We start from the raw sequence: 26,775 nt of genomic DNA, 5'->3' as shown, positions 1-26,775 counted from the left end.
TAATATAAAATCATGACAGTCCACCACACGAATAGCTAATTCAATCGCATGTTAATAAATTAAAATATTCCCTAAAAACACCCAGTAAACACAGTGATGTGAAATATATATGACGATTGTGCCTAATGCGCCCGCTCTGTCCACAGATGCTGCCTGTTCATTCATACGCGAGAGCATGTCAGACTAGGCGCGCAGTGGTATGATAACAATTATTATTGATTATTTGAATCAGTAGAATATAACGAAAACAATACCTTAAAAATGAAAAGAAGCAGATTTTTACGATCAGACATTTTTTAAACTGGTGAACCCCTGTAAACTTCAGTCCAAGCATGCGTTCAAATAGTAAGTTCAGAACGGCTCTAATACAGAGAAAACCCGAACGATTTCGTCAGAGATTGCAGAGTCGAATCCAGATGTCAGTTAACGTTATTCTTTTCTACGTGGATTTGTCTGAAAATCATGAGTGATAAACGTATATAAGTGTGCAGCGATGTGCAGATCAGCTGAATCAATCTGCTGTTAAAAACCATCCATTTCATCATGCAAAACTAAGAATTACAATAAGTGTAATATGACGATCAGGTGCGGTTATCTAAATCAGAGAAAAATATAGGTGCGGGTGGGTGGCGGGATGATAATTTATTTGAAGCTGCGGATTCGGGTGACGATTGAGCCATCCGCGCATCTCTGCGTGGTTGTCATCACGTGACAGCGTGGAGGAGAGAAAGAGAGAGGTGGGGAAAGATGGCGAGTCGCGCACCAAGTGACCTGGGGCGCGTTTCCCAAAAGCATCGTTAGCGTTTCCCAAAAGCATCGTTAGCCAACTATGGTCGCAAGTTCCGTCGTTACCAACATAGTTCAACGATTGGGTGTTTCCCGACACCATAGTTCAAACGAACACTTTTTTATAAACTGCTATTTGTTGCTAATAAAAGTTACCCCTTCAGTCGAATCACTTCGACGTTACATTGGGATCTCGCTTGAGAGACCGATCACCTCTGAGCCTTATTAAAAAGGCCAATTGAAAATTGGCGAGTGGACGTGCGCGCCGGCCACGCCCCCGTACATACGGGTATATAAGATGGCTGCGCGCACCACTCAGTCAGACTTTTGCTTTCAGAGCCGATGTGTCGAGCCTCTAAACAGCCGAGAAGAGTTCTTCAGAGTTCATGCTCCCTCCTGCTGCTGCGCTGCCATAACTAAAAGAGTGTTTCACAGAAAGAGCATTGTTTGGCAGCCGTCAGCGCGGTCCCGCGGGCGGCCGTTTTCACGGCCATATAAAGCCTTTTTGCATTCCAGCGAGCAGCCCCGGCGAGTGCATTGCCCCGCGGCCACTCCCTGGGCAAACCGGGATCACAAAAGAGCAATTTCTAGCGGCCGTTTTAGACGTCCTTTTCAGGATGTCTTTTCGGCCGTGCGTTTCTGGATGTGGTAGTTTCCTCTCCTCAGCGAACGGACATGAGCGCTGCCTCACGTGTTTAGGCTTTGAGCACGCTGGGGTGGTGCTCATGAATGGTCCATGCGGTGAAAGCATGACCATGACCACGCTGAAGTCCTGCCGCTCGTTCGCGAGCTGGCTCCCCCCGCCTCCCTCCCGTGGTCAGCCGTTGAGCCGCCTATGCTCTTCGGCCACCGCGGTGGGGCGCGGGGGGGGACATTCAATTTACGATAGACAGCGTTCCGCCGGCTCAAAAAGCCCTGCGGACCTCTCTATCTCAGCGCGGTCCCGTTGAGTTTCCGCAGCAGACGCTTCCCCGCCTGGCGGGCTGAGCGTCTCCTTCGGTGCTCCTGCAGAGGATGAGATGTCTGTCACAGCATCAGAGGGAGAGTCAGACGGTGACACATCTCTTCCCGCGGCGCGGCGCCCACCCGTGGTCGCTGCCCCCCCGGAGGTTGATGTCGAACTGTCGGCTATGCTTTTCCGGGCAGCCGGGGGGGATCGGTTTGAGGGTTCCTCAGGGGCCTCCGGCCGATCCTTCTAGGCTGGACGACTGGTTCCTGGGGGGGGCACCGGCGGCAGCGCCGCGCTCCCCCCCGGTCCCGTTCTGACCGGATGTGCATGAGGAGCTGACAAAATCTATGGCGCCCTATTAATTTGAAGCGCACTCCAGCTCCTCTCCCCTCGCCACTCTCCATGGCGGGGCAGCCAAGGGGTACGTGGCAGTCCCCCAGGTCGGGCGCGCCATCGCGGTGCACCTTTGCCCGCGGGCGCGGCCGCCTGGTGGGGCCCTCCGCGTCTCCCTTTTAGGGCATGTGAAATTTCTTCCGCCCTCATCGGCTGGGCCTTTTCTGCGCCCCCCGACACGCTGCCCCGCCCTGCAGGCCATTGCAACACTGCAAAAGTGCCAGGTGCAGGCACCTTAAGGCCTGCACGAGAGTGGTCCTGACCAGGGGGTACTTGAAGAACTCCGCGCCGCCACTGACTTCGCCCTTCGGGCCACTAGGTCGTGGCGTGTCCCCTTGGTCAGGTGATGTCCACCTGCGTGGTCCAGGAACGCCACCTATGGCTGACTCTGGCCCGGATGGCAGAGGCCGACAAAGTTCGCTTTCTCGACTCTCCCATTCCCCAGAGCGGCCTATTCGGCGACACCGTGAAGGGTTTTTGCTCAGCGGCGTCGAACGTATCGCCGGCCCCCAAAAGCCTACGATCCTCCGCCCATCAGCATACCCCGTCGAGTTGCCAGAGCAGTACGCCTCCCCGTCGTTCGGGCTGGGCGTCTCCTCTGGCGCTCCAACGGTCCAGAGGCAGACGGAGGCCGTCCAACATATCCTGCCCCGCCACGAAGTTACCATTCCGCCGCCTGGGCCCCCGCCTCCGCCTGCCCGTCGCCGAGGGCGTCCCCCCGCAGCTCCGTCCCCTGCTGAGCCACACGATCCAGGCTCGCAGCCGACGTCGAGCCGCCCGTGGGAGAGGGACGCCGCTCGCCTCTCAGGGTCCTGCGACGGAAGACCCTCGCAGGCGAGCTTCGAAGCGTCCCTGATGCGAGCACCCCCGGAGGTGGAGAGAGCTACTCTGTCGGCACTCCCGCTGGAAGCGGGACTTAGCCGGTCATTTGAAATCACAGAAAGACCCAGCTTTCTCACCTCTGGGGCCCCGGCCCCGAGTTTCCTTCCTGAGCAGCACTTCCACTCCTCGGAACCAGACTCGGGACCGGATGTCGCCAGCGCGGGAACCAGGGAAGTAGGTAAGCACTGCTTAGCGCAGTTAGACACTTCTCCAGGACGTTTATCCTTCTGGGTTTTGTCTCCTTCCCTGTCTTTCCCCAGGCTGCCCCACCACGGTCACGCCGGTCAACGTTCCCTTGATACCACTACACTGGTTGATACGGACGGTACGGCCCGGCTCCAGGCGTCCGCCCAGACTCACAGGTACCCCTTACATTCTTTATTCGGAAACAGGCGTGCCTCTGTTCTGCCTGCGGAGGTCGCGTTCCTACTGGCGAAGGACGCGATCCAGCCTGTCTCTCCGGCCGGGACGAGGTCGGGGTTTGATAAGAGTCCTGACTTCACGTGTCCAGTTAGAGTGGTGGGTTAACATCCGCCCTGGATGGAGCTCTGTTCCGATCCCTTCTTAGGCTGTCGGCACACATGCTCACGACGACGCACATACAAGTATGTTTCCGTCTCCAGGGCTGGGTTGCAGCCATCTGCCTGAAGGGCACCCGCTGTCGCGTCTCGATCTTTCCCCGGTTCACCCCTCCGGCGGTCTGCCCCGGGGGTCGAGCTCTCAGCGCGAGGTGCTTCCACTTGGCTAGTCCCTCTCCTTCCTGCCTTCTTTAGGCCATAGGAGCTCCCCTGTCCCCTCTTCGGCAGACAGGTACTCGCGTCTTCAACCGTCTCTTCGACTGGTGCTTACCAGCCCACTCGTGAGTTCCGTTGTGCGAATACAGGGACCTGGTGCCTCGGCACCCCCGCCATCTGGTCCTTCAGGCCAACCGAGGGAATCCCTTTCCTCGGTCGGGAGCCCGACTCGGTCCACAAGACGGCCCGCCTTGCTACCAAGAGCGCGCAGTTGGTGCTGTAGTCTCTGAGCTAATCAGGAACTATTCAGCGGTCCCCTCAAATCAGAGGCTCCTGGGGCACATGTCAGCTCTAGCCGCTTGCCGTTAAGCTGTTTCATGTGAGACCGCTGCAGCACGATCGAGTCCTATGATGGGCATGGCATCTCGGCTCTCTCCGGACTGGCGTTTTCCCGCAGTATTGCCGACAAGTCAGCCCGTGGCTTACCACGGGTTGGGTTGCCATGTACAACAGAGGCTTACAGCTCCTCCCATCTGCTCCCATGGAGTCCAACGTGGCAGATTTTGCTACTTGCCATTCATTTAAAGCAGGGAAACTCAACCGTGCAGCCCCCCGGTTCCCACGGCAGTCCACCCACCTGCAGAATGGCGACTCCACCCCGTGACGCAGCTAGTTGGAGTTATATCGGCAGGCCCAGCCACATCCGCTCGCCCTCCCGATTCCTCCCATTGCCAGAGTAACTCTGGCACATAGCTGACCTCCGGGGCCCAAGTACGCCCTTCCCCAGTGAGCCTCCTTGCGCAGACTCTGTGCGAGTCCAGGGAGGACGAGGAGTAAGTCTGGAGGTTGCGCTGCAAGGACGGCCCACCCGGACTTAGGTCTTAGTAACCTTCCCCTCGCGGCAGTCCCTCCCTGTAAGGGCATGGCTTGACACCATAGATCTCTCCGGCCTTCCACAGGCCGTGATACAAACTATCACTCGGTACTGGGCTCCCTTGGCAAAGGCTGGCTCACGCACTGAGATGAGGTCTATCGCTGGCATTCCTCTCGCTGAGAGGCACAGAGATACACGATTGCAGTAGTGCTTCCTATCCTGCAGGAGAGTTGGAGCGCAGGCTGTCCCCTCGACTCTCGGAATATATGCCGCCGCTTAGCCGCATATCACATGCAGTAGATGAAGCAAAATAGGTAAGCACCCACTGGTCGTGAGGTCCCTCAGAGGTGCCAGACCGCGCCTCATACCCTCTTGGGACCCCCCCGTCGCCCTTCGGGGCCGCGGGGCGCTTCTGGCCTCAGTCGAGCTAGAATTCCTGTCATTTAGACAGCGCTCCTGATTGCCCTGGCCTCCATCAAGAGGGTAAGGAGACCTACAAACTTCTCTGTAGGGAAGCTTCCCCGTCGCCTTCTCAGGCCGCGGGGCGCTCCCTTGGAGCCTCGGGCCTCAGTCGAGCGAGAAAAACGCTCCTGACTGCCCTGGCTCCCATTGAACGAGCAAAGGTTCCCCAGAGGTGCTCAGTGGGCCTCAGTCGAGTCCTGTCATTAAGACAGCGCTCCTGACTGCCCCGGCTCCTATTAAGAGGGTTGGAGACCTTCAAGCTTTCCTTGCCAGCAAAGTGTGTCAAGAAGTTCGGGCCCGGCGACTCTCACGTTACTACCTGAGACCCCGGCCCGGCTATTGTGCCCAAGGTTCCCCACCACGCTTTTCCGCGGTCAGGTGGTGAACCTGCAAGCTCTGCCCTGGAGGAGGCAGACCCAGCCTTGCGATGTTGTGTCTATGTGAAAATGAATTCGCTCGGCACTTCAGACGCACCTAGCAGCTTATCTGCTTGGGGTTCAGCAGAAAGGGAATGCTGTCCCCAAACTGAGGTGGCTCATTGGGTGGTAGATGCCTCTCCCTCTCTTATCTATATCTGGGAGAGCCATGCCCCTTAGGTGTTCATGCCCACTCCATTAAGAGTGCTGCTTCATCCTATGCGTTGGCTCATGGCGCCTCACTAGCAGATATCTATAGAGCTGCGGGCTGGGCGACACCTAATACCTTCGCTAGGTTCTTCAACCTCCGCGCAGAGGCCGTTCCTCCCGTGTCTTAACATAAGACTTCAGGCGAGCGGGGGGACGGCTGGTGTCGGCTTGCTGCGCCATTCCCACGTGGATCCGTGCGCTATCTCCCAGAATGTTCCCTCCGGCGAACCTGGGTCCTCCATGCCCCGCAGTCAGGGCTAGATGCGGAGTAGTCCTTGGCTGTGATCCTGCCTGGGTCTCCTTCGCCCCGCAGGTTGTGGCTATACTTTTCAATATTTTCCAGCGGAGGAGACCGCTGTTTCCCTCGTGTATCCCTAAGAAATCTTATGGATATATTGAATTATTCTCATTTCCACATGCACAAATTGCATGTGCTCCGCCCCCCCAACCCATGCTTCAGTACATCTGGCATCCCTTCAGGCCCCCTTATAAAAAGGGGGCCTCGGGGCGTTGGGAAGGTTACGTTCAATGACCGCCTGCGGACACGTCTGGGAAGACCTGCCGGCACGTGGCGTTGTGCGTAACGCGGCGTCAGGGTCGTGGCCTTTTCCATGGGTCTAGTTCCCAATGTAACGTCGAAGTGATTCGACTGAAGGGGTAACGTCTAGGTTACGAAGGTAACCCTCGTTCCCCGAAGGAGGGAACGGAGACGTTACATTCCCCTGCCACGCCCCTGGCGTCGCGCTGACGCTGGGCTCTCCCGGCTCTTCAGCAAAAGCCTGACTGAGTGGCGCACGTCCACTCGCCAATTTTCAATTGGCCTTTTTAATAAGGCTCAGAGGTGATCGGTCTCTCAAGCGAGATCCCAATGTAACGTCTCCGTTCCCTCCTTCGGGGAACGAGGGTTACCTTCGTAACCTAGACGTTGTTAATATTGTTGTGCATGTTATTTTGTTATTGTTTCAGTAGTGTTTGGTATTCAGTTTCTGAACGGTTTAGGCACAAGCCAACAGTTTGGTGACGCTGTCTGAGCCTTACGTCAAATTTTTTTTTATTATTCACGGTAATACCGTATACCGAGGTAAAATAGGGAGGAGGTTTGACGGTATCAAAATTTGGATACCGCCCAAGCCTAGTTTGCAGGGGGGAAAACTAAATTGAGTGCGTTTTTCTTAAAACAAGTAAAATTATCTGCCAGTGGGGTAAGTAAAATACCCTTGTTCTAAGAATACGTTACTTACCTCACTGGCAGATAATTTTACTTGTTTTAAGCAAAATTTACTTAATTTAGTCGGTTTTTAGATATTTTGACTAGAAACAAGACAAAAATACTGAGCATTTTTTTTTGCAGTGCTGACTTTTTTCCTCACAATTGCATTGAAATTCTGAGTGAGATATAAACTTGCAATTGCAAGTTATAAAGTCAGACTTGTGAGAAACAGGCTTACAGGTCACTCAAAAACATACATAGAATTCTTAAAGGTGCCATAGAATGGAAAACTGAATTTACCTTGGCATAGTTAAATAATAACAGTTCAGTACATGGACATGACATACCATGAGTCTCTGTTACGAAACAGTCGGTGTTACAGCCGAGATCGTTAATAGCTACGCCTCCAACATTTGCATCGCCCAATCATCGGTAACGTCAGCACATCAGTTAAACAAGGCAAGCCACAGAAGGGACACGGTTAGCTTAATGCTAGCGCTAGCCTGTTACATTGCAATACATAGGATTTCACTTACCACATAAACAGAGAGACGACTGCGCTGATGATGGTTAATGATGGAGAAATAACTGCCTGATGATGGCGAAATGATTTACAGATCCCGAGTATCACTGACTAGCAGCTCAACTTGTGTGGTAAGAAGCACTCCCTCTGCATTATAACTTTACACAGAGAACACAGATCATAGTAAACAGACTAAAATGTCGGCGATTCAAAACGGCAGATTCAACAAACTGCATATTAAAAGCAGCTAGAGCTCCTAATTAAATATATATTTTTATCAATGTGCCAGCTATAGAGATGAGCAGCTCTGTGAAACATCCAATCAGAGCAGAGCTCATTAATATTCATGAAGCTTCCAAATAAGCCAATAACAGAGCATTTCATTGTAGGGGCAAATCCTAGGGTTGTAAATGGACCTGTAAAACCATTTCTGGAGATTGTTTGCCCTTTCCTATGCCATATACCGTCTATGTAGATATCAGAGAACAATTTTAAATATTCTCTCAATGCATTCTATGGCACCTTTAAGACTGATTTTTTTTTTTTTTTTTTTTTTTACTTGACACATCCTTAAAGCTCAACCATTGATGTCGTACAAGACACAGCGACCAGAGATATCCGCCTGAAAGTGTACGGCTGTACCTTTACCATCGCTGATAGGAATCTAATCTTGGCTATCCTTTTTACACCATTTCTGATTTATTGATAAATATCCTTTAGGGGACTATGAATTGACTGGATAAAGTATGGGGTCAAAGGTCACCCATTCACAGCACTATATCTCCACATCGACAGGTTCAGTAGAGTCGTATGATTGATATAAGAGCCTCCGCTGCGCAATGACTCCTGACAACCACTCAAAACTGTGTTGTCAAAGCTATTTCATTATTAAACATCCTATCTAAAATCATCAAGTCTAATTTGCGCCTTTTACCAGAGCCGAACCTCTCTCTTTGACCTGTCCTTGCAGAAGTTACCGAATAACTGTTCTCGTATCACTTTATAAAAGGCATAGCAGGGCGTGTTCCCGCTGATTGCAATGAATAATGCCCACGGGTATTTGCTAAATCTATGCAAACCTTCCGACACAGTGTATTCATCAAGATGTCAGACGTTGAAGGACAGATGTGGGGAACAACACCTTAAGAGTCGTCTGATAGGTGCGTGTGGAAATCAGCGCATACAGTCTGAACACCTTGATCAGAAGTGTGGGGAGGCAGCCAGAGCCCATTCGCATCCCACACCTTCAAACACACAGCACCTGTCTCTTCACTTTACTATAAGAAACGTACCCTGACATCTGAGGTGACTTTCAAAGACTTGAAAGGTAAAACGGAGTCTCTGCGCATGGCTCAACTGCTAAGTGGCTCCCTCAGACAGGGAGGAACGTCTGATACGCAGCAAGAAAAAACCTTGACTCTGCACTGAAGATGAACGTTTTCCACATTTTGAAGACACATGCTCAGCAAAGACTGCACTGTGGTGTTTCATGTTATGAAAGTGAAAATAGGTAGATAAACAAAATAGAATTAGAGAGCCAAATATTTACTTAGTGTCAAATATTATACAACAGTTCTTAAATCTGTTCTCAAATCTGATTGGCCAAGCAGCATTCCAAGAACAACAGTACAACAGCACTGGGACTTTTCATTGTTTTTAATCATGCCGCTTGTCTGAATTTGCAAGATTTTGACTTCTTTTGGAGCTATTTTATTTGGTGGAGAGAAAAAAAACACATAAGACTGTTTCTAGAACTTACAAAATCAAGCATAAATGATTAGTAGACTGGACAGGAAGATTAGTAAATATAAATATACCCTGTGTAATATATAATAAACATTTATATTAGGGGTCGACCGATATGTGTTTTCCAGGGCCAATGTGAATACCGATTATTAAAGATCAAGTAGACCGATATTTTGAACTGATATATATGTCTGGTATAAAAATCATAATTAATGTCAAAATGAAGAATAACAAGGGATCTGACAAAAAACTTTCTTTAAATTCTTTTAAATTTATCTGCAAATCGGTTTTGAAAATGACCGATACAGATCATCATAAAAATGCTTAATATCGGCACCGATAATTGGTCAGGTCGATAAACGGTTGACCCCTAATTTACATATAAAATTTTACCAATATTACATACCCACTAAAATACCAATTACAAGTTTGAGGTCAGTAAAATGTTTTAAACAAAATCTCTTACGCTCAACCGAGGCTGAATTTGATTGATGTTGTAAAATATTGTTACAATTTAAAATAACTTTTCTCTTTTAATATATTTTAAAATGTAATTTTTCAAATTTAATTTCTATGATAATAAAGCTGAATTTTCAGCAGCCATTACTCCAGTCTTCAGTGTCAAATGATCCTTCAGAAATCATGCTAATATGCTAATTTTGGTGCTCAAGAAACATAGTATTATCAATTTATTATCAATTATCAAGTAGTATTATTGTTGTTGAAAACAGTAGTGCTGTTTAATGTTTTTGTGGAAATCACAATACTTTTTTCAGGATTCTTTGCAGAATAGAAAGTTCAAAAGAATATCACTGCATTTATATTAACTTTTTGTTACAATGTAAAAGTCATTACTGACACTTTTAGATAGATAGACAGACAGACAGACAGACATATAGATAGATAGATAGATAGATAGATAAAATTATGTGACTCATAATTTAAATAATCGCATCGCAATATATAAAGTCAGAGCTTTATACTTTGATGTTCTGCACTTTGAAATGTGCTTCCATATATAATATCATCAGACACATTTTATTTAAGTCCCTTTAATGGAAAGGACGGTCAAAGATGAAACAGGAAACCACAGAGAGAAGTGGAGGGATGTGATCTGAAAATGACCCGAGCTGTATTCAGACTCAGGGCGCCTACAGGAAAGCGCTAGCGAAACAAATAAAGGAGCACAAGCACTACCCGCCCAGCCGCATCTCCTACTGAGAGACACTTGTGAGTTCACCTCAGAAAGTAACCACAGCCAACAAACACAAAACTTTTTGAGGAATTTTAAGGCACACAGACTGACAGTCTGTCAAAAACAGCTCTCAGGCAATACATGTGGCAATGCTGTATATACAATAATGGCCGCCGGGTTAGACTTTGGCTTGGCTCATTTTGGAATATCTCCGGCTCCTCAGACCGAAGAAATTGAAACTAGCAGTACAGGTGGCCAACATCTATTATGTAGAGAGATGCAGATGGAGACGGTGAGCTGCCTGAGAGAGTGCATTGTAGGGGTTTAGACAGAGACTTGTCTATCCACTGGGAGAAAATCCTGCCTGCTCTGACAATGACAGAGTGACAACATGAGATTCCATGGCAGGCTTGACAGTTCAGCTGACTGCTGTGCACTCTAACGTAATGTAAATTCTGCCAAGGAAATGACTAAATAACTGCAGCCGAGTGTGCGGAATTGAAGGAAGCTTAATGTGCGTGCGCGTGCTTTCCCCCATCCCTTCTTCTTTTTTCCATAATGGCAGTGGTGATGGTTATATGGGATAGATAATAGACATTATAATAACATGCTGCTGGATAATCCAGGCATGCTGCAGGGGAAAAAAAGAAACATCTGTACCAAGACGGGCAGAATTGATATGAAAATATTCACTTTTTCTAGCGTAATTACAACGGCAGAGACACGGGCCAGCTTTGCAAAGGTCACCGGGCTGTCCTCAAGCTCATGTTGAGTGTTTGTCACGCTTAGATGATAGCAGAATACATCAAAAGCAGCTGGTTTTGACAGTCCAAGGCAGGATGCCATTACTAGGCGAACCGGTCAATCGGAACTGTGAAAAAAATACTCGATTCATTACGCCCGAATGTGGCTTACAAGTGATGCGTTCACCACGGCATGTGGAGAAATTCTGAATGCAGGCAACAGATGTAATTTCTGGGGCTGCGGAGCCCGAATGGAGAACAGGCATGGTAATGCACCTATCGTTTAAAGCAGTGGTTATCAACTGGATTTGTTATAGGATCTAAGTGGCTACCTAAAACAGTATCACAAATGTTTATCATTTAAAAATGCTATTAAAATCATAGATGAAGTGTATGAACTCTTCAAATCTCCGCCAAAGATTGGATTTTACGGCTTTCTGTATTTTCTGGGCTGCTATTATGCATCTTCTGAATGAAATCAGAATTTCCCATTCAAAAACGCAAATAAGAAAGATGCAGAAACAAGCAATCTCATGTAAAGGAATGTGTATGAAAATTAATGTGATTAATACAATAAACAACATATAAATCAAAACTGCCTAATGTTACTGAGTGAAATGTTGAAAAGTGGTAAAGGACTGTGTAGCTTTGGGGGGTGCTGATGAAAGCGATCTACCCCATCTTTGCTTTGATTATCTTACTAAATATGATCCAGACGTAGTCTTTGATAAAAATTTAGATTTTCTCAGCTTTTTGCTCAAAATGTTGCTTTTTTAATGAAACGTACCTACATTCAAGCGTTGATTAAAAAAAGAATGCTTGAAGCTAAAATAAAAATTGAGTAAAATAAAGTAGAGTGTTCTTTGACATATGTGATACAATATTACAATATTTAGTTGAGATACAACTATTTTGAAATCTTGAAATCTGGAATCTAAAGTTGTCCAAATGAAGTTCTTAGCAATGCATATCACTAATCAAAAATGACGTTTTTTAATATTTACAGTAGGAATATCTTCATGGAACATGATATTTACTTATGATCCTAATGATATTGGCATAAAAGAAAAATCAATCATTTTGACCCATACAATGTATTGTTGACTATTGCTACAAGTGAAAATGATCAAACATGCTGACGGTGGCTGGCAACTTTTTCAAAAATGCTGACATGGAAAGAATTAATAATACTATGGTATAGGCCCAACAATAAATAAAATAATTAAAGAGACAGTTCACCCCAAAATGAAAATTCTGGTATCATTTATTTAATTCCAAATCTTTATAACTTACTTTTTTTTTGGTGAAACACAAAAGATTATGTTGAAAAAAAACATGAGAGTAAATCGTTTTATTTCAATATTTCACTCCATTTTAGTTAATAATTAATTTTTTTCCCAAAAAATGTTTTTTTATGACCATTGGGCTAAATATTGGATTAGTATTTACAAAAATGACAAAAATACAAAATTTATATTTGACAGACAAATTTACTCCTAAACAATAACAAAAAAATATGACTTTTCTTGTCCTTTTTGCTGTTTAACTATATCCTAACGCAACCCTCTGGCAGAGATCAATATACATAAAATATATAAAATAATTGTAAATATAATATATAATCCATAAACTATAATCTCTGTTTCAATCTCAGACAAAGATAAATAAATAAGTAAATAAAAAAGGTCAGTAAGAAAATTTAAAATAATAAACTGCCATTGTAACAAACAAAAGTTACATTGTAAGTTGTGAGTTGTGAGGAAACAGGCATCCATTTATACGTTTAGCCATATTTTTTTTCTCTGCTGTCCACAACCCTGTCATTCCTGACCTGGCTTCTACCCATTTTTGGGTTGCAACATACCACTAAAGACCCACTGATGTAGACCTCATGAAAAGTGACCAAGCTGAGACAGAGAATTCTGGGTTAGACTAATCAAGCTTAATACAAAGCTGCAGCGCTGGCAGGACACCAGAGCACCAGCAAACGAGATGGCTGGCCAGTAACAGCGTGATTCACCTTTGATCTTTACTCAAATGCCACAGTGTCCATCAGTAGCTCCATTACTATCCGCTGGACACAGTGACACGGCAGACAGCTGCCAATTACAGCGCAGCCCGAGGCTAAGAGTGCAAGCCACTAACCATGTGGCATGGACTCTACAGGATCAGACCTGCACAGGACGCTGCTGAGGTTTGGCTGGATAACTGGGCTGAGGCATGTTTGGAGTGTGCAGAAACAGGGCCGGTACAGAAACATCACATCTGATTTGAACCATCAGCCATCGCCATTTGTCCTACGCTGGGCTCGGGTTCAGAGGTGCTTCTCCTCCCTCAGAATCGGACATTGCATTTCACGCTTGTTAGCTTGACCTTTCGGATCCGCTTACGGCTAAAGAGCTAACAGTCATGGAAATCGAGCAAGCCATCAAGAGAAATACCATAAAGCCTTTAATACTTGTGTCAAAGACTGAAGTTATGTTTCTCTGACCTTCCACTTCCCAGATGCATGTTGCTCAAAGGCATAAAAATCGGCATCCGTGTCTATGTATTCATATTAAAAGAAATAAACTGTATTAGTTGTTACTGTATAAAAACGGTGTCAGTGTTTTACTGCACAAAAGACGCAAGGCTGTTTCAGTTCGACTAACCCTTGTACACAGACAGGTTTGTGCAGCGACTGCACAATATCAAGAGACCTCTGGGTAAACACTATAAAAGTAGGTTCAAAACAACAGTTTAACATTGAAAATATGTGCACAAGACACCAATAACATTTGACTGATTCACATAAGGCATAAAATGTTGATGAATCCCTTAGCATCAATGTCACAGAGGTCAAATGCGAACATAAAGTCTTGAGTTATCAGCAGACATTTTAATGGGAGCCATCTCAGGGTGTTAACATTGTTGACACCAACTATATTATGGATTCTTCCAGAGGATAAAACAGAAAATGAGAAATTTGCAAGAGGTCATGCTAAATGCATACAGTATGTGAATAGAGGTGGAGATGTAACACTGGAGGTGTTGTTGGTCCCACAGGAATGAGCTCTAACACCAGAATTATGGTACCAAAATGAAAAGCATTGAGGCAATTCGCATATGTTTTACAACAACAGCAACAAAAATAAAAATAAAATAACTCGCATTGGTATTAAATGAGAGAGATTGTGAAGTGATACGAGTGATGTGAAAGTACAGTAGGCATGTTTCCATAAATAACACAGGTTAAAGGGTTAGTTCATCCAAACATGAAAATTAGCCCATTATTTATTCACCCTCCTAGCATCCTAGGTGTATATGACTTCCTTCTTTCATACGAATCCAAATCAAAGTAATATTAAAAATAGTTCTGGCTCTTCCAAACTTTATAATGGCAATGCGCGGGTGTTTCTTTTCAACAGTCCGAAACATGTCCAATAAAGTGCATCCATCCATAATAAAAAGTGCCTCAAGCGACTGTGGCGAATCTATGCATTTTTGTAAGAAAAATATCCATGTTTAAAATGTAATAATCACTTTAATCTAGCTTGTGCTAACTGTTGTACAAGGAAGCCACCCCAGACGGATGACGTAAGACGTCGACGTTGCGCCGCTCAAAAGTGATGAACGCGGATGCGCAGTGGAGAGATCAAAACAAAGCACCGGTCATGAACTAGAAGTACAAAACGGGTATTTGTAAAGAAAAATAATGGAGGATTTCGATATAAGCCAAGAGGGGACTGTTTTTTCTTTGCTAAAGTAAGGAAACGTTGCTTCCTTTGCTCCTGTGAACAAGCGTAGGTTTTCACAAGACTCACATATGCAACGCCAACGTCCTACGTCATCTGGCTTCCGTGTAAGACTGTTAGCGGTAGCTAGTGATTAATACGTTTTAAATATGAATATTTTGCTTACAAAACGCATCGATTTGGTAACTTTATTCACCACCCCGAAGCTGTGTTTTGGACTGTTAAAAAGAAACACCCGCCCATTGCCATTATAAAGCTTGGAAGTGACAAGATAATTTTTAATATAACTCCGATTGGATTTGTCTGATAGAAAAAAGTCATATACACCTAGGATGCCTGGAGGGTGAGAAAATAATGGGGTAATTTTCATTGTTGGGTGAACAGTCTGGAGAAGTTGATGCTAGTTGCCTCAGATCAGATCTAGGCTGCAGATATTAGTTGACAGAAAACCACATAGTGTATAATGGTCACAGACTCCGATTTTTTAGCTTCAGATTTTGATTTCATTCAGTCGTAGAATATCAAACATGTTTCATATTCCAGGTGATTTTAGAACAAACACTGTTTACTTCTGTCACAGGTCTCCTACCAACAAGGCATACGCTTCTGCACAAATTCTGGTAGTGTATGATGCCCAGTTTTCCTGTGTCACTATTTACGGTAAGTATATGAAACCTGGTGTTTTAAAAATCTGTTTAGATATGAATAAAGTCGTGTAGTGCATTCCAAACTTTAGCAATTATTATACAAAAATATTTGACCTTAATGCCACAACTGACTGAAGTTTATCTAGAACGCTGCATAATATAAGTGTAACCACTCTGGTTTTTACATGCTAATAAGGGCGCTAAGGACTGAAGCCTCTAACGTGAGTTGCGATCTTCTTGAGATCAGTGGAGTGATGTTTACCTGCACAGCTCTTACCAGCTGGCTTCCATTACACTCTCCTCCCTTAACCTCACTACCATCCGGGTCATGGCACCAATGTAACTCCTCCGGTTGTACTCCCCTCACTTGCTCTGAGGAGGACTCGAACCAGCATTTACGGCATGGGAGGTGGGCGCGCTAACAAGAAGCTGCGGTCTTTAGCGTCAGTCGCTAGTGCATCTCTTGAGATCAGGGGTAGTGATATTTACCTGCTCAGCTCTTGGCAACTGGCTTCCGTTGTAAGGTAGTTAGGGTTTCTCAGACAAATTATACACTGCACAAAGTTATCATTCAAAACTTTGGGGTCAGTCATTTATGTTTTTGAAATAAGTCTCTAATGTTGACCAAGGCTGCATTTCTTTGATCAACAACAGCAAAAACAGTTATATTGTGAAATATTTGAATATATTTTAAAATGTAATTATTTCATGTGATCGCAAAGCTGAATTTTCAACATCATTATGCCAGTCTTCAGTGTCACATGATCCTTTAGAAATTATTCTAAAATACTGTTCATTTGAAACAGAATTCGAATTTGGAGTTTATTTGAAACAGAAATCTTTCAACATTATGACTGTCTTTTCGGTCACTTTTAAATCATTTAATACTTACCCCAAACTTTCAATTCAGCAAAATACAGGATTTTTTTTTTCTGAATTCACTAAACATCATAGCCTTTAAGGTCAAGTTCGCAAAAGCACTAACCGTGACAATGGTGCTTTGGTGTTTTGTACGGAAAACAATGCTCAAGGTGAGACCAAAGGTCTGGAAAACAGTGATTCACTTAAAGTTCAAGGCTGACTTTATGAAGCCAGTATTTGTTAGACATGTACAATGAAACTTTCTCAGACAGTAAGGCATGCTCTGGACTTCTTGAAGAATGGCTAAAGGTAAACTACTGATCCAAGACCCAACACTTCTTTCTTTAAGTCTCAACACAATACATTAAATATTTTTCATTATTCACAATACTTCACTACAACTCCGTATAAATCGCCATCCACTTTTAATTCTATGGGACAAGCCAGATCTGACAATTTACCTAAGATCACCTTTTGTGTTACAAAATTATACAGGTATGGAACGACATGAGAACTTCAATTCTGCACCTTATAGAAGGAAATACTTGCATTATTAATTAGAAATTGCAGTATTTCAAACAATATAAAAATGATATATAACTGATGAACAGTATAACAGATGTCTACTGCACTGCAGAGGAGCTATTCTCTGACTCACAGCCTTCACAATCTATTGGATCTTTATCTTCATAATCTCTGGATGAAATGGAAAATATTTGTGCAAAAATAACTGAAAACATTCCATTGCAGCTGTTCCTGGTTTAAATTCTAGGTTCTTCTGCATAGGCTGGACATGTTCGGAAAACAAAAACAGAATCAATGTATTTCAAGTGGTTTTGGGTTTCACAGTGACAGGCTTAGCATGAACTGCGATCCAAACTCTGAAACCAATGCATTTTAAAAGGCTGTTGAGGAGGAGCAGAAATGAAAGAAAATGCCCAACTTTTACACAACTAATGAGATGAAGCTAATGGCCTAATGGCAACCGCTGAGGCTGTGTGGTTGTTTTAAAATGAAAAATAAATGAGAAGCCCTGCATATACAGAATCGCGGAAACGTAATGAGTCTCTGATATGCTTTTTGAGGCATAGCTTCTCTATAATTTGCACCTCATGCAGTAGCATTAAAATCATTCATCAACTTTTTCTTTTTTTCCTTCCTTTCTTTCTTTTTTTCTGCCGTAACAACTTAAAGAGCAAAACACAAAGCACTGATATTTAAGCTTTGCATGAATGTGCTTGCCTGAGGGGAGGTTGCGTGCCTTAAATTCTCCATATTCATGAGAACAGATTCTTTGCATGTCAGAATCTATAATCCTTATCACAGATATCTTTTTCTTATCCACTGAATACAGATTTTGTACTTGTTTCTATGAATTCCAGGTATAATCATCATTACTTTCCTTGAACACAAAAAATATGGATATATTTCTTTTGAATGTGTAACACTCACACACAAAATCAAATCAAATAAAATAATCAAACCTCAGATAGACAACCTTGGTGGAAGGTTTAAATTTCTGGTCCCTTTCGAAATGATAACAAACCGTGACTCTTAAGTATAATGTCCATGAATACATGTTACCATATGTAATACATAATTTTTATGAGGATTGTCATTTAATGAGGATTTTTTTTTATCAATAACACACAGGGGAAGTAAGATATTTTGGGCTTGTGATGGAGGGAGTGCATGTAAGCCTGTGGAGAATCTAAAACTGTCAGCCTTCAGTATGGCGGAGCACTTGATATTCAGGCACAGTGACTGTCAATCTTCCCCACAGAGAGATCGATAAATGACTACGAAGAGAAGGAAAACTTTACCCCGGGCTAGTGAATAATCAATATCTCTGTAGGTCTGCCTAATTAAACTGCCACATTAATATATCTTTCAGTGAAATGTACCAAAGAATGTCTATGCAAATGCGAAAGCCGTAAAGATAAAAATGTGCTTCCTGAAATATAATATTAGTTTTGAATATGGATATAAATGAGAGAGCATCAAAAGCACTTGCATCTAAATGTCAACACCTTGCTTGGTGTGCCTGTTTTATTTGATTAATTATATGTTTGATTTCCCTTCTGAAACTAAAACAAGATTATATATACTGTAGATATAGATTATATATATATAGTTGAAGTCAAAAGTTTACAAACATCTTGCAGAATCTGCTAAATGATAATTATTTGACCAAAATAAGAGGAATCATACAAAATGCATGTTATATTTTAATTTAGTACTGACCTGAATAAGATATTTCACATAAAGGACATTTACATGTAGTCCACAAGATAAAATAATAGTTGAATTTATAAAAAATTAAGTTTACATACTTGATTCTTAATACTGTGTTGTTACGTTTTTTATTTGTTTAATGATGTTCATGAGTCATGTTTGTCCCGAACAGTTCAACTGCCTGCTGTTCTTCAGAAAAAATCTTTCAGGTCCCACAAATGGTGTGGTCTTTCAGCATTTTTGTGTATTTGAACCCTTTCCAACAATGACTGTATGATTTTGAGATCCATCTTTTCACACTGAGGACAACTGAGGGACTCATATGCAACTATTACAGAAGGTCCAAATGCTCACTGATGCTCCAGAAGGAAAAATAATGCATTAAGAGCCAGGGGGTGAAAACTTTTGAACAGAATGAAGATGTGCACATTTTCCTTTTTTCTTTTTTTTTTTCATTTAGTACTGCCCTTTAGAAACAACAGAAGATACTTGATTCCCAAAAGACAAAATAAGTTAAATTTACCCTGATCTTCAAATTTAAGTAATGTATTGTGTTTCCTTCTGAAGCATCAGTGAGCGCTTGAACCTTCTGTAATATTTGCAAGTCCCTCAGTTGTCCTCAGTGTGAAAAGATGGATCTCAAAATCATACAGTCATTGTTGGAAAGGGTTCAAATACACAAAAATGCTAAAAAAATAAAATAAAATAATAATAATAATAATTTGTGGGACCTAAAGGATTTTTCTGAAGAACAGCGGGCAGTTTAACTGTTCAGGACAAACAAGGGACTCATGAACTATCACTAAACAACAACAACAACAAAAAACCTGCTGTGGATCATTCAGGTAACAACACAATATTAAGAAGTGTATGTAAACTTTTAAACGGGGTAATTTTTATAAATTCAACTATTATTTTCTCTTGTGAACTATTTATAAATGTATTTTACATGAAAAAACTTATTCAGGTCAGTACTAAATAAAAAATAACATGCATTTTATATGATCCTTCTTATTTTGGTAAAATAATTAACATTTTGCAGATTCTGCAAGGTGTATGTAAACCTTTGACATCAACTGTATGTAGGTATATATTCAATTCATGGAAGGACTGATTCAAAACATTATTTATGTATTGAAAGAACGGGTTCATATGAATCATCTGTTTGTGAATTGGACTACACTCTTCCCAAAACACTGATTCAATAAATGAATCAGTTCAAATGAGTTTGCAAATGAGACTATACTGATCACACTGCATGTGTTTAATTCATAAAATCAACTCATAAGAGTCAGTTGTTTGCAAATCAGACTACACTGCAGCAAATGTTTAATTCACTAGAATAAACTAGCTCCTAACAATAAGTTGTTTGCAAATCCACTGCATGTATTTGATTCACTAAAAAATGATTTGTTTGTGAATTAGGCTACACTATGCAGTGTACTGTATGTTGCAGCCTGCACGAACAATTCAGCAGAAAACAGTGTCTTGTCAGTATTTTGCAGCACACTGTTTTTCTTTCATCACATTCAATACTGACTGCAAACTCACTCTCACAATAGAACTAAAAAGCAAAATACCGGTTTGCAAAAGCTCCAGCAGCAGGCTATGTAATTTATGTAATTCTTTCCCCTGATAAACACAACAGCATGATTGTGACATCACTTTTTGGAAAGGATCAAAGCTTGTAACACTTCAAGAGTCTATTTCCGTTTATTTTCATGCACGTCCAACCTCCAGAGTGCTTTCTAGCACCTCTGGATTGAGCATGTGGCTTTTGGCCCCAGATTAGCATAGAAGAAGGAAGCATTAATATATAATTTATTGATGAGGCTACAATATGCGGCTGAAGTGGACTGGAGCGTGGAGAAATCCCTCAAAACTCCCTTACGTCTGCAATATGCACACGCCGCCATGTCTTCATTTACACACTTCATACATACTAATACGCCTTCTATTTTCTCCCAAAGCCTAGTTTATGGCAGTGGACGAAGCAGAGAGAATGTGGCCGGCTCTGTAACTAGCACTGGAGGGAGAGATTTCCACGGGGGGAAAGTGCAGAACAGGAAGCCAGCATGACTGAAGCCTCTAATGCAAGAGCTGCTGAAGAAACCCATCAAGTCACCCTACTGAAAGCACGTTTTTTTCTGAGCCCAAACAAGGTCGTTTATAGTGTCCCAGAAAATGACAATGAAGGAAGAGCATCCTTTTAAAGAACAACATAACATTTTTTGTGTTGAGGGGGTTTACACAAAACACCGTTTTCTCACAGAATGCACAATTCTCCATTCACTGATTTGTAATTCACAAAAAACATTCCTCCTTTTGTCCTTGCCTTAGTTCAGACGACTTAAAAGGAACTGCCGAGCGAAGGTCCTGAAGTTTAATTTCAGAGGACAAGGCAGGGGGAAAAAAATCTGATGCTGCGTTTAATTCTGGGATGAGTGGATTTTTTCATTTCATGGCCGATAAGATCAGAGAACAGGTGAGGCTAGCTCTCGATCTTTTCCAGGCAAACACCAATCAATTCCCATTAATAGACCAGGGTGTAGGTACAATTTCACGACTGATGAGAGCGATATCCCTGGCCGAGAGGGTCGTCTGGCTGACCAAACTGTTCCCCGCTAGTCCGTTTGCTGGATTAGTTGCCAATTTGGGCTCTGACTTTGGTGCTAAATAACGGGCGAGAAGCACCACTGATAGAAAAGCAGTCACTTTCTATTAGATGAAAGCAAGGCGTCATAATCGTACATAATCGTACAGTGACAAAAAGGAAAGAACGAATGAGAAAGCGTGTAAAGACAAGAAAAAGAAACTAGTGAGCTGCCTACAGAAGAAGCATCTTAATGCAACATGACGGCGGTTTGAAGAGGAAGCCATTAGGGATGTGCAGATATTGAAATTCTGGCCATTACAATAATTATTTTGATGCTAAATTTAAAAACACTCAAAACTTTGATTGTTTTAAATTAATAATTGAATTTGTGCATAACAGCATGAAGGGAAAAATGGATCTGATTCAATTTAACAGTGTTACACTCTTTAAAATAAAGGTTCCAAAAAGGTTTTTTTGCAGTGATGCCATAGAAGAACCATTTTTGGTTCCCCAAAGAACCCTTTCAGTGAACAGTTCATAAAAGAACCATTTAGAGGAACATTTTAAAAATCTAAAAAAAAACAGTTTTGACTATAAAGAACCTTTCTGCATTTGAAATGTTCCATGGATGTTCAAGGTTCTTCATGGAACCACCAATGCCAATAAAGAACCTTTATTTTTAAGAGTGTATTAAGTTACAGCATTGCTATTGTAAACAGAAATAAAACTATTAACAATTTTTCATAATTGAAATAAAGCTAAAACAGTTTATTGTAAAGTGTTTCCAGAATATAATTCGGTTAGCTTTGCAATACGTTTACATTGAACTCAACTGAGAGTCAAACTACTGTCTATGTAGGTAGAAGGCAGTGAGATAGCTTACTAGGTTATGCTATAAAAAAGGGAACAAGAGAAAAAGAAAAGTCTATTTTAGGCTGGGAGCTAAGCCCTCATTTATAAAACTCCCTTGTTTATCAAAACACGCGCCTGCTACGGCAAACCAACGCGCGGTTGCAGTGAGAGATCCGTGGCAGGCAGCACCCGGTGGCATCGTTCGGTCTGCCCGCTAGCCTCCGACTTCACCCCCTGCCTCTTCCTCCTCCATTAGCGCACTGAGGAGAGAGTTATAGAATCCTCCCCCACAATAGGCTTTGCTGCAAACCTGTCTGTTAGTGAGCTAAATGGCGAGTGAGATACCGTAAAGAGGAGAAAATATCAGGTAATTGATTAGAGGCGCAGGGACTGAGCCTTCATTTGTGAAAGTGCTGCCGGGTTCAGAATCCACATCCCGCTGCCTCTCCTTATTTCGTGGAGAATGGGAACTCATGAGCAATTGATACACTCCGTTAGCTCTTATCATGGTGAGTGTGATCGGATGTAGCCTGAGGGATACTTTATACAGTTTAACACTGGGACATAAAAAGGTAATGTTCTCTGTGAGGAGCTGGATTAACTGGTGAAGGCACTACACACTCCTGATATGTGCTGAGAAAGAGGCAGAGGAAAGAAAACAACAAGCATGCCGTCACTTTCTCATCGGAGGTTGTCGGTTATGCCCAATGAGTTGAGCGCGGGTGCAATAAAGCAAGTCTACAAGAAATGCTTTGCTGTTTATTGAGTGCCATCTGGTGCATCAAAATAAGTGGGCAAATTAACTAAGACTAAAGATTTTGCGCATTGGTGCTAACAGCTGATATTTTACCTTCCTCTGAATCCAATCCAAAACAAGCCTTTTAAGAATGAAAATACGGACCATTTGTTTTATAGCTGTGCCAATGTGTAGCAAGTTAATTATTTATTTATGAATTTATTTACTTTGCTTTGCACTGCCGTGCACAATTTGCTAAGTAATATATATTTTTAAAGACACTGGCACCTAGAACCTGGATGCACTGTGCTTTGTTTACAAACAGAGGAAGATGCACACTGCACATAAAACAGACACCGTAAACATGTCTGAAGATTTCAACAAAGATGACAGCCTTGCTTATTTGAACCAGAATATATAGACGATGAACTAAAAGAGATGAGAGAGAACAAAGGCATTATTTTTGTTTTCTTTGCGTACAAAAATCCCTCTCATGGCTTTATAAAATTAGGGTTGAACCACTGACGTCACATGGACTATTTTATCAATGTCCTCACTACCTTTCTGGGCCTTGAATGTGCCAATTGTGTTGCTGTCTATTCAGGGTCAGAAAGCTCTCAGATTTCATCATAAATATGTTAATTTGTGTTCCTAAGATGAACTTATGAGTTTAGAATGACATAAAGTTGAGTAATTAAAGGGATAGTTCACCCAAACATGAAAATTTGATGTTTATCTGCTTACCCCCAATGCATCCAAGTTGTAGGTGACTTTGTTTCCTCAGAAAAACACAAACGAAGATTTTTAACAAAAACCGGTGCAGTCTGCCAGCCTTATCATGGACGTGGATGGGCACCAAACCTTTAAAAGTAAACAAAAACATGCACAGACAAATCCAAATTACACCCTGCGGCTCGTGACGATACATTGATGTCTTAAGACACGAAACGATCGTTTTTTGCGAGAAACTGAACAGTATTTATATCATTTTTTTACCTTTGATACACAGCCACGTCCATCTGTCATGAGCACGAGTTTGGCATCAGTCACGTCACATGTGCACGCGCTCTGGCGTAGAATACGCAAACGTCGTAAGGGGAAATCAGTGAAAAGTCCCGGATGAGTTTGCGCAAGCAAACGTAATCTTTTAGCTTTAAATCGGTTTAAACAATCAGGATATGCGCAAGTAATTACCATTTTGAATAGCCGCTATACCCACAATCTCTGTGCACTGTGTAAACAATGAGTGTCGTATTCATGTGACAGATCGCTTCCGGCGTTTGCGTATTCTACGACAGAGCGCGTTCACATGTCACAAGCCGGATGATGATCTCGTGCTCATGACAGATGGACGTGGCTGTGTATCAAAGGTAAAAAATGATATAAATACTGTTCAGTTTCTCACAAAAACTGATCGTTTCGTGTCTTAGGACATCAATGTATCGTCACGAGCCGCAGGGTGTAATTTGGATTTGTCTGTGCATGTTTTTGTTTACTTTTAAAGGTTTGGTGCCCATCCACGTCCATGATAAGGCTGGCAGACTGCACCGGTTTTCATTAAAAATCTTCGTTTGTGTTTTTCTGAGGAAACAAGGTCACCTACATCTTGGATGCTCTGGGGGTAAGCAGATAAACATCAAATTTTCATGTTTGGGTGAACTATCCCTTTAATACATTAATACATTTTAATTTTGGGGTGAACTATCCATTTAAATACTTCTATTCAGAGAAGAAAACAGACAAATTATTTGTAAAAAAGGTAAAACTCTATTTCTATTTCAGAACTAAACCATTGGACCTAAATGACTGAATGGTTACACTGTTACATTAAAATTCAGCTGCGTCTGCTAAATGAAAAGAAAACTGAATGTTTGCAATAATGAGGAAGAAAACACTTGAGTCTAATAAAGGCTATGGAGTTACTAATAGCCCTCCTGGTTCATAATGTGACACAATGACAATCAGTGACAGTCAGGACGGAGGGCAATTTCATCAAGACAGCAATCAATTGGATCCCTCTGCAGCAATTTGAACATTTCATTGAGACTTTGTGTTAAACACTGACTGGCACTTACTAAATAGTTCAGACGCATTTAAAGGGGACATCAGGTACAATATTCACTTTTACATGGTGTTTGCATATTAATTAGGGGTGTAGCGGTTCACAAAGTCACGGTTCGGTTCGATATGCCACAGTGGTGTCACGGTTTTGTTGTTGTCAATTCAATCAATTGACGCTGAATTGCCGTTAATTCGAAAGTGAAAGTAAAATGCGCACAGGCATCGTCACAACCCTATTGGAGAAGTGTGTTTTTCTTTGGGGATGGGAGAAGCAGACATTACGTAGTCTGTTACCTCGTTTGGGCTGCCTTGATTATATTTCACAGACTGTCAGCTCTTTTATTTTCCAAATGTAATAGGATTAGTCCAACAAATCGTTCGGTTTGTAATGTTTACCGAACTGAAAGCTTCGCACCGAACGGTTCAATAGGTGTATCGCTGCACCCCTAACATTAATATGTCTCAGAAGTGTGTGGATACAACCACCCTACAATGATAAAAATCCATTCAGTCCTTTTTTTTTTCATTCCCAAACAAACCTAAACAGTTTCAATTATCAAGCCGTTTTGATTTTCTGAGCAGTATGATGTCATAATGTTCAGGCCCCGCCCACGACCGCTGACGGACTGTCCTGAATTAGCATATTTTTGCCCTCAGCCAGTTGTACACTGTCTGCCATTTTCTCTTTGCTCAAGCAGCTGTAGTAAACAAAAATATCTAAACAGAAATGCAGGTCTTTTGTAGTAGGATGTAACATAAAAGTCCTTTTTTCCCAACATCAGAGCAGCTGAGGAAGCAGTGGATTAGTTTTGTTTTTGACGGTAACACACCACCAAACAAAAACAAAAACGGAAGAGAGGGGCGGGGTAAGCAGTAGCTCATTATCATTTAAAGAGACATGCACCGAAATGCGTCTCTGTGAACAGAGCTGTTTTTGACAAGGTAAAAAGGGTGTTGTTTTACGGAAATATTGAGAAATTTGAACCAAAGTTTTTTGCAGGCATTTCATGAAGACCCTAAAGCAACATACTGACTTGTGGAAAATTGTGGAAAACTCATTTTTAATTTTTGTTTTTTATTATTTATGTTTATTTTATAAATCATTTACTATAAAGGCAAGTTAATAATCAAGTAAAAAAAGATTATTAAAATATGTTTTAGAAGAAAATATTATTTCAGTCGTTCTACTTTAAGCCTTTGATACTTTTATTCAGAAAAAGAATAGTGGATTGATCAAAAGTAACAAATTAATTGTAAATATTGTAAAACTCTACTATTTTAGAACTATTTCAGAACATTGTTACATAAAATGTTTACCTGCATGTTTGTCCTGCATCTTTGCATATTCTTTAACATTTGAGATTTAATTCAATCTGTTACTGAATATTACTATATAATTATATTTACTACCAATTTATAAATAAAAATAGTTTATTTTTGTTATTTTTAGTGAATGCTGTTTACAGCCATGTGTGTATGGAACACCTAGTGAAAGTTGTTCTTCATTAAAATCTGAAAAGCTTCAAAAGACTTGGAACATAGAATCATGTGAGCTACTTTACTTTTATTATGCGCTTTGATCTGTCATTATGATCTGTTCTTGTATGATGTTCGTAGAAAACATTTTTAACCTGTTGTGTTTTACAGAAAACAACAACAGCATTCGGGTTTGGAACAACATGAGAGTGAATAAATGAGAGTGAATTTATTATATTTGGTTTAACTATCCCTTTAAACTGTTCACATGAACATTGCTGTATCCCATCAGAGCCCAGGGTCGCGCTGGAGGACATCAAACTGTGATTCTACCTTCTCGGTGAATTCCCATTTATGTGGTTTGATAACGGGGATTTTAAATTTAATGTTGTTGAATGGAGCAAGTAGATTCTTCTTCTAAAAGATAAAAGTGGATGACAAAAGGCTTTTTATG

The sequence above is a fragment of the Garra rufa genome, chromosome 1, assembly GCF_049309525.1.
Source record: "Garra rufa chromosome 1, GarRuf1.0, whole genome shotgun sequence".
Classification (NCBI taxonomy): Eukaryota; Metazoa; Chordata; class Actinopteri; order Cypriniformes; family Cyprinidae; genus Garra; species Garra rufa.
The sequence above is the reverse complement of the archived record's forward strand: the minus strand, read 5'-3'. Positions refer to the sequence as shown.